Consider the following 10149-nt stretch of genomic DNA (forward strand, 5'->3'; position numbering starts at 1 on the left):
CACTCATATTTCTCATTGTTCTCTTCAAAAGGACAGAAATAGTTAAAAGCATGATTTTTTGGCCTTCTTCACAGTGTTTCTTAACCAAATCAAATTCCATTCCAATATGGCTGATTTTTAGGCTCAGTTTTCAACACCAGAAAAATTCACTATTTGAATTACAAAAGATACTACAAATAGTATTGTAAACAGTGATATAAGATACTACAAATATGCTAAATTATAAAGATTGAATATAAAAAGACAATAGTACAATAGTTGCCAAAACCATTTACAAATGTCTGATGTATGTAATCTACAGCATGTTTCACATGATAATAATAATAATAAAAGATTATGGGCATTTCTACTTAGAAGTTAAAGTGACACTATAAAGAAATAGCATAAATCCAATGCATATTCTATACAACCTTTGAAACTGAAATTATAAATTTTTACATCTATTTTAACAAGTTATTTAAATATATGACCAATCCAAAATAATACATAGGCCAAAACCTAACTAGTATACAATCAAAATTAACTTCAAAAATACGTAATCAAGTCATAATATAATATTATAATAACCAGCTATATTGAGTTAAATTATGGCCCCCAAAAGGTATGTCTTAACCCCTAGAACATATATGTAAAATTACTTGAAAAAAGTTTTTGAAGCGATAATAAGGATTTTGAGTTGAGATCATCCTGGATTATCCAGATGGGTCCTAAATCCAATGACAAACATCCTTCTAAAAGACACAGGGAAGAGGACAAGGTAATGTGAACATGGGCAGAGATTAGAATTCTGTGGCTACAAAGCAAGAAACACCTAGGGACGCATGGAGCTAACCAAAGCTAGAAGAGATAAGGGCAAGAATATTCCCTAGGGCCCCTGGAAGGAGAGTTGCTCTGCTGGATTTCTGGCCTCCAAAACTGTGAAAGAATAAATTTTTGTTGTTTTAAGCCACCAAGGTTGTTAGAGAATCAACAAGACACTAATACACCATTCTTCCACTTTTTAAAATAAAAAATTTTTTTCTAGTAGCAAAAATACCCCTTTATAAATATGCACTTAACCCTGGAAGGTCAGAATGAAAAACACACAAAAATATATATATATAGCAAAGGACGACCAGATCCCAAATTAACACCTGTTTACACTTTTAGTTATTTTGACAAGTGTAATTTGTCATTCATCATAATGCTTAAAAATAAGCTAGTTCCTAGTTTTCAAAAGGATTTTACCTTTAAAAGCAGAAAGTCCCTCAATATAGTTTATCATTAAATCTTGCCTAAAAATGACCACAATACAGGAAATTCTTATGAGAATTATAGTATTTATTATTGGGCATATTTATCATTGTTTGTACATCTAATAAAACCTAGCAACATCAAGAAGTGAGATCATAGAATACTAGATAAATATAAGCTAGATAAAGAATAAATTTTGCCTTTTAATCTTATTCATTTACTGACAAGAGATGAGGGGCAGAGATACACTAGCTGGTTTGCTGCAGGACACATCTCTGAAATATGTGCATTCCATTTGCAACTCATCACCTACCTCCTTTAGACTCCTTCTGGCACCCTTGGCATCTCTAAATAATAAACTTCCCAAAGTCAATCAAGGATCTAAATTACAAAAATTATTTTATTGACCAGACCGTCTAATGGCATACCTGATAATAAAATGAACATGTTTCTATGATGCGTATGTATTGCTTTTTTTAAAGATTAAAAATTATAAATAAAATAGGCACACAGTTTGCTTCCTCAAAGCTGTTCTGGACCAACATCATTCTCTCCAAACCCTGGGAAAAGATTTCTTTAGGGGTATCATGGCAATTTTTCACGAATATCCTATTTGTAGAGTGGATAAGGAAATATATGGCCAAAGGGGTTTGCAGTTCTGCAGGCCCAGTCAGCTAACATGATCTAAACCCACTTAAAGTTCAGCCTATATCTATATTGGAATCATTTTACAACCAAATTCTATTTACAACTCTAAGTCCAGCAGACTGAATATCTCTTAACTTTAAACAACTTTTTTCTCTGTTCACTTTTCTCTGGCTTAAGTACAATGAAGGACATGATGGGGCGGGGGGGGGGAGGGGGGAGAATGTTTATAGGAACAGTAGGACACAAACACAGCCAATTCAGGCAAGAGATTATTGGAGTTGAGACCATTTGGTGGCAATAAAGATAGAGAACTGTATCTAAGAAAAAAAAATACAAACAGAATAAAATAATATTGCATGAAAGCAACAAACTAATGAAAATTTAAAAGAAAATAAAGATGAAGGAAAGAAAAGAAAATGGGAAAAAAAAGGGAGATGGGAAAGGAAAAGAAGATATGGGAAGGGAAGGGAAGGGAAGGGAAGGGAAGGGAAGGGAAGGGAAGGGAAGGGAAGGGAAGGGAAGGGAAGGGAAGACCTCCCTAAAATAAACATCCTCATGTAACTCCAAGCATAAGTTAATTTCTCAAAAATTTAGAGAGCATTCAGTCTCCTCTTTCTCACCTCTCATATACTAGTCAAGACACTGAAATATGACTTTTACTCCATTATTCCACTAAAGTCATCACACCAGACTCACCAATCATTTAGTTGCTAAATCCAATGTACTCTTTAAATCAATGGTCCCCAACCTTTTTGGCACCAGAGACCAGTTTTGTAGAAGACAATTTTTCCACAAGCCAGGGAATGAGGGAATGGTTTGGGGGTGATTAAAGCACATTACATTTATTGCGTATTTTATTTCTATTATTATTACACCATAATATATAATGAAAAAATTACACAACTCACCATAATGCAGAATCAGTGGGAGCCCTGAGTTCGTTTTCTTGGGGGTCCCATCTAGGGCTGATGGGAGACGGTGGCACCCAAGGTGTGTTGCTTATGTCCAGTCTACTCTGTTTTGGTTGCTGTCACTGCAGAAACCCTGCTGCACAAAGATAAGATGTTGGAAATAGAAGCAGGTTTTTCAGTGCTTTTATGGCAATCTCAGGATATTCCACCTTGACTTTAATTCAGAACATACAGATTTGATGTTGTCTCAAAGATACTTTTAAAGCCACCGTCATTTGAGATCTCAAGCAGTTGATCCTCTTCTAGCACAAAGTCACTTCACCTGGCTTATTCACAAATGAATTGCAAATCCATTCCTTCCAAGTTCGGGGGTCTTTTGTGGTTGGGAAGTTATGCTCAAACTCTTTTGAAAGCTGAGATAGGTGATCATGCACCAGCTGGAAGAAAGACCCTGGCTCAGTCTCTTTCAAAATCTCTGCTAATGTTCGAAACATCAAAAATCCAAATGTTCACTTGTCACCCCCATAATTCCAATTTGACTTTGAATGCAACCACTTTATCTGCCGACTTGAACACAATTGCCATTCTCCCCTGAAGTGACAGATTGAGTCGATTAAGCAGGTTGAATATATTACACAAGTAAGCAAGTTTTGAGATCTATTCTGTGTCATTGAAATGTGTTGCCAGTGATGACTGTTTTTCTAAAAGAAATCTCTGGAGCGGCTCTCATAACTCAAAAACTCTGGCCAGTGATCTACCTGTAGAAAGCCATCTCACTTCTGTGTATAAGAGAAGTGGGTGCTCTGTGTCTATCTTTTCACAGAGCTGCACAAACAGACATGAGTCAAGGGCATATACTTTGATAATTTTAATCATACCCTGAAAAATGTTAAGTCGAGGTGACATTTTTCAGCTAGCCGGCATTTCTCTATGGATGACAGTGCATAGACTTACATTCAGAAGCGACCTCTTTGACCCGAGTCATGAAACCAGAAAGCTTTCCAATCATGGCAGCTGCTCCACCTATGCATGTACTGACACAAAAGGACCAATTCATTTTTCCTGATATGTAATCATTCAAAGACTTGAATAATTCCGCAGCTGTGGTGTTGGTTGGCAACAGAGCTGCATGGAACATATCCTCATGCACATCCTCCTGAAAATATGTGGCACAATAAAAGTATTACTGCCTTATTGTTAACACCGGTAGACTTGTCAACCTGGAGAGTGAACCACAGTGACTCATTGATCCTCTCTAACAATTATCCCTCAATATCCTCTGCTATTTTATCAATTCATCTAGTTATAGCGTTAGCCAAAAAAGGAACATGTGTCACCTTTGGAACTGCAGACTGTCCTAAAATTTCATGGCCTTAGCAACAGGCCGGATCAACTCTTCACCAATAGTAAAGGGCTTCTTAGCTTTAGCAATGCAGTCAGCCAATAAGAATCATGCTCTCAGTGCAGACACATTTGATAAAGTGGTGGCCTTCAATAATTGCTTGTTCTTCGTGTTCACATTTTTTTTTCATTTGAAAAACTCCAAAGCTTTGTCTTTTAATGCAAGATGCTTGGTCTCCATGTGGCAAAAGCAGGTTGAAGGTTTCATGGCTTCGCTGGATAGCCAGTCACCACATATTATACAAAGTGGGCTTGGAGAATGTGAATCACCTGTTGAATGAACCAGTAACTTAAGCAGGACTCCTGGTATTTTCTTTTAAACACAGCTTTCTTTTTGTTGACCCTCTTAAGAGTCTTCTGTTGTCTCATCTTTGAGTCTTTTCTGCTTTTCAAAGACACTCTCCTGTGACGTTTGTTTTTTACTCTTTTTGGCTACAGTTAGCTTGTGGGCTTACCAAAACTGTGATTGAAAAAAGTATGCAGTGCGGGAAAGAGGTGCAGATAGAAGTGGTAAATAAATTAAGTGGGTGGGCCATGTGCGGACTAAAATAAGTTTGGGATTCTGACTTAAAGCCACATACAGCTCTGCATCGAAGTACTTTAACTCACTTGGCACTATAAAGCCTGCTACCAGATGCAGCTTGTCTTTTGCCACTCGCTGATAGGGTTTTGATATGAATCTGCAAATGATTGACTTATGGTCTCTGTGCAGTCAAACCTCTTCACTAATGTTAATCTATATTGCAGCTGCTCCCCAGTGCTAACATCAATCACCACCTCCCCTCCACCTCAGATCATCGGGCATTAGATTCTCATAGAAGCACGCAACCTAGATCCCTTACATGCACTGTTCACGATTCTATAAGAATCTAATGTCTGATGATCTGAGGGGGAGCTGAGGCGGTGATGCTAGTGCTGGAGAGCAGCTGCAAATACAGATGCAGCTTCACTTGCATGCCTGCTGCTCACCTCCTGCTGTGAGGCCCTGTTCCTAACAGGCCATAGACCAGGAACCGGTCCATGGCTCTGGAGTTGGGGACCCTTGATTTAAATGTTTCCTTTTTTGGTCTCACCTCAGTGTTTGACAACTTTATTTTAAAAGATTTATCCTCGGTTTCTCTAATGCCACTGGCTGTCTTTATCTCACCATTCCAAACAATCCTTTATATAGCATGAGGTCATTCTAGTAATGTTAAATGAAAGAAGTAAGGTGAGTGTATATAATTTTAAGTAGGTAAATATGCAATGCATATCACATAGTAATAGACTATGAAAACATTAAATGTGATTATTATCTCTAAGTAATAGGTGATATAAGCAATCTTATATTGTTTTTTTCCTTAGTTTTTCTTGATTTGTCAAAAAATCTTAATAAACGTCATTTTTAGATGTATATAAAACAACAATTAAAACACATACAAAGATAAAGAGATACTGTCTACAACCATGCTACCCTGAACAATCCCGATCCCATCTGATCTCAGAAACTAAGCAGGGTCAGGCCTGATTAGTACTAGGATGGGAGACCACCTAGGAAGACTAGGTGCTGTAGGCCTAAAGAATTTTAAAAAATAAGGGATCGTAAGCTGACAAGGTCCTTGCAATCTGTGAGGTCAACCAAGGGTTGCCTCACCTAAAAAAATAAATAAATAAATGATAATAATAAAAGATAAAGAGATATCTTTTTACACCAAGACACTGTTTTATTTTGTTTATACCAAAATCGAGTTACTTTTCCGAATATATTGAATGATACTACTCTATTAACTACTTACCTAACAAAAATATATACATATATCCATCGATATATGAGTAAAAATGTTAATAGCAGTATCATATGTAATAACACCAAATTGAAAACTACCAAAATGTCCATCAAGAGCAGAAAACATAAGTTATAATATATTCACTCAATAGAATGCTGTACAGCAATGAAAACAAACAAACTACAATCACATAACAAAAATGGAGACATCTCACAAAAATAATGTTGAATGAAAACACCATACACTACATACTGTAAATTCCATTTATCTGAAATTAGAAACAGGGAAAAACTAGCCTAGAGTGTCAAGATTGTGATTATCCCGTGGCATCATGAGACTGGATGAGACCACAACAGGGGCTCCTTGGGTACTGATGATATACTCTTTTTTAGTTGGGTGCTGCTTACATGGGTGTGTTCGGTTTGTACAAAATCAAGTTGCACACTTGTAATTTGTGCACTTTTTCCTGTTATGAGTATTATATTTCAATAAAAGTTCTCAACAACTCAACTAAAAATTATTGCTATCTTTGAATAGAGGAAACATCACTACTATATTTCTACATGGGTCATTTTTCCCCCTTCAAAAATGTCTATACCATATTAAATACAGTTGCATCTCTTCTAGAAAATAGTGAAGAAGGCAAGATCAATTCAAAGGCAAGCTTTTGCAGGCAGGACTTTTATTTTTGTTTGAAGACCTAACTTTCTCGAATCACTTTTCCTCTGGAGAACCTGTCAGTGTCTATACGTGCATGCGCACTAAGAGTAGAGTTCCACTCCTGAAACCGTTCCCTTTGTTCTAGTATCTAACTTGATGCCGATGCACAGAAAACAGAAGGAAACACCTCGGAAACCCATATCAGTTCAGGACAAACAGGGAAGCCAGAAATCAGGGGATAATCCAAAAGTAAACGAAACTCCTGGGCGGTCTAGTCAGAAAACCACATATTTAAATCCTCACTCATCCCCCTCTTAGCTGTGCAACTTTAGAGAAGTCATTTCACTTTTCTCAGCCTCTTTGCTCTTACCTGCAACAGACTATATAGTGAATGTTCTTATGAAACAAAAAGAGAAAACAACTTTGAGCAGAGGAATATTCCTCAAAATGAGGATATATTTCAAATAGGCTACACTTTAGTAATATTAGTACAATATAATCAAATGTTCGTGTATTATAAAAAAACAATTTTAGACCATATTTGCATAACTTGCTTTTGTATTATATTATTTACAGAGGTGTATATGGTTGCTTATAAGTCTACACCCATTCATATACTAAATGGGGAAACTCTGAGAGTGCTACTTATTAATTTCTGACATTTTATTTGAGAAAAGGGATAATAATAAGTGGTTTTAGCTCATAATGATAAAAATGATAACTTGCTGAATCTAGGTGTCTTGGACGGAATTCCCAATCTTCAATTAAATGTTCAAGAATGGAATTCTCATTAACCAGATGCTCCTTTGATAATATTAACTACCTTACACACCATGTGGTTTGAGTCCACTGACCCATACAACACATGGTGCGAATGCACATGTGAAAGTTGAAATCAAAGTTTGAGAAAGGTGGGCTGTCCAATTTCAGATGAACCTCTACAGATTCAATATTTTTGTTAGCCCTTGTTCAGTAAAGCTAACTGTTTTTTTCTCCTAGTTACTTATCCAGATGATGGAATCATGTGTTCTATGTTGTCTTTAATTTCAAAGGCGGATGAAATGTCTGCATAGCAGGAAACTGAAGCTCCACAGAAAGAGATTCCATAGCATTTTTGTAGCCCATGATGGTCATAACTAAAATATTACTAATATGTTTAGCTCAAGTTAAAATTCAAAATAGCAATCTACTCTGAACATTTACATTTCAAGAAGGAAAAGGGCAATGAGAGCTTCATGAAGATGAGAATTTTGTAACAATTCTTATTACTTAAGTAATAATGCTTCAATACAGCCAAATGTTTACTTCCAAATCTACAGTTTTGTTCACCTTCATATCTACAGTACCCAGTACAATGTTTGGCATGTAGTGGTATTCAAAACTGTTGAATGAATGAATAAATTAATGAATGAATACAGGTTCCTCATTAGCAGACAAGGAAATTAATCGACATAGCTGAACCTGGATTTGACCACCATATAATTTTAGGAAAGTTTGCATATGATATCTTTTCCTTTTACTCTTTCCTTTCCTGCCTTTTCTCCAGTGACTCCTAATACTTTAAACTTAAAATAATTTTCAGACATTACACCACTTTCCATCATCTTATAAATATGATGTTCAGAACTAAATTCAGTACAACTGTGATATTATCAGAACAAATATATGGATTCTTTTATTTCTTTTTTCCAGACACTGTACTTTTAACTTTTAATAAAAAGAATCTTCAAATTATGTCAGTTTTTGTTGTTCTTGTCATTGTTGAAAGCATTATGGTATTAGTTTATGCTGAAACTGGAGTAAACTAAATGCTTTTGATCAAATCTCACCAATATAAAAATACATTGATAACTTTATTAGGACCCAAATGATAGGCTTTACATTGATCTTTGTGATTTTAAAAACTCAGGCTTGTCATTCCTAACTATTAAAGTCTTTTACAAATTATCACTGATAAAGAGATTAACCATTATTGTGGATCAGTACCATAAATGCCCTCATCTAAGGCCCTTCCTTATAGCTACACTGTACCTGTTCAGAACAATTTGTCCTCTTTGAATCAATGGAAGGTTTGGGAGGCCCTAAGTAACCAAGAATTCTACTACTAGTCCCTAAACACTTTTCATTTAGTTTAGCTAAGACTTTAGGTTCTACGCAGGATGCCTGCACAATTACTGTCAAGTTCAGGACGTGAAAAAGCACACCGAAGAGCAAAAGAGAAAACTGAAAAAAGAAAAGGGCAACATTCGAAAGATCCAACCTGCTAACACTGAAGCTAGAAAGAGAAGTTTTGTTCCCAGATGCTCGATGTTCCTAAATAATTCCTTGCATCTATGGTTTTCTCTCTTCGTTCTTGCCTTTCTGGACTCTCAGAAATAATGGAGCATGGGGCATATACTCCTGGGGATGACCACTATGTCTTTCTTATTCAAATACGTTCTTTCTTATTCAAAGGCCCAGTGAAATCCTATGAAATGTTCTCATAATAACCCAAAGATTTTTCCCAAATTTTGTTTTAAATATAAAACTTTTATGATATGCTCCTTATCTTTTTACATTTACATTTAATCTTTGGTTTGTAACCTCTGATTGTCATAAACAATTAGCAGGGCTCTTAATGTCTTCATGTTATTCTGCTTTCTTTGAAACAATGAACATTTCGAGGATAGAAATACACCTTAATAGCACCAGAAGGTAGCTACTTCGTGCATTGTGATGCTGATGGTAGTGGTGGTGTTGGCAATTATGAAATATAAGTTAATTAAGAGTATGCTCATGAAAATTTTCATACGCAGTATTTTAAGGAAAAGTGTCATACATAGATAAAGGTATTGATTTCACTGTTAATTACAATTATTGAAAACGGGACATAGTTAAATACTTCTTTAAATCATTTAGTAAATATTTACTGAGCACTAGTCTAGGTCCTAGAGATATTGGAGTAAATATGACTGGCAAATTGCTATCTTCATAGAACTTCCCTTTTTTTCTTCTAGTTCTCTCTCTCCTCCCTTTTTCCTCCACTTTCTCCTCGTCCCTCATAAATGTTTTCCACTAACAATGGGACAAGTATTTCTTATTAATTATCACTTAAAATCATTATAAAAAACACTATGAGTCCAGGAGTCTATTAAATGTAAGAATAACCATAAGTGTGTATTTGCTATGTTCTTAGCTATAACACCTTGAACAAGTCTTTTAACCACATTGAGCTTTTTTTCTCAACTGGTAATATGAGGATAACAATATCTACCTTAAAAGCTTTGTAGTAAGCTATGAAGATAATGTATATAAAGCTCCTACTACATCAGTGTATATACTATCCAATAATGATAGCCATATCATTAACTTATAACTAAATGTATTTTCAAAAGATATCACAACATCTCCAATCACACTAATTCTTCTGCAATATTTTTCTCACACCACCACTCCATCCCACACTTCAAGGTAGCCTATGACAGCAAAAGTCATATCATATCATATTTAGGTATAGTCCTTATCTAATCTAGCTGTTTCTTCTTTCTTTC

At 35.6% G+C, this 10149-nt stretch overlaps 1 pseudogene; it reads left to right on the forward strand.

The window, feature by feature from the left end:
• Positions 1-5629: 5629 nt before the first annotated feature.
• LOC118601810 lies at positions 5630-5748 on the forward strand (annotated as a pseudogene).
• Positions 5749-10149: the final 4401 nt, after the last annotated feature.

This window comes from Rousettus aegyptiacus, unplaced genomic scaffold, assembly GCF_014176215.1.
Source record: "Rousettus aegyptiacus isolate mRouAeg1 unplaced genomic scaffold, mRouAeg1.p scaffold_m13_p_4, whole genome shotgun sequence".
Lineage (NCBI taxonomy): Eukaryota > Metazoa > Chordata > Mammalia > Chiroptera > Pteropodidae > Rousettus > Rousettus aegyptiacus.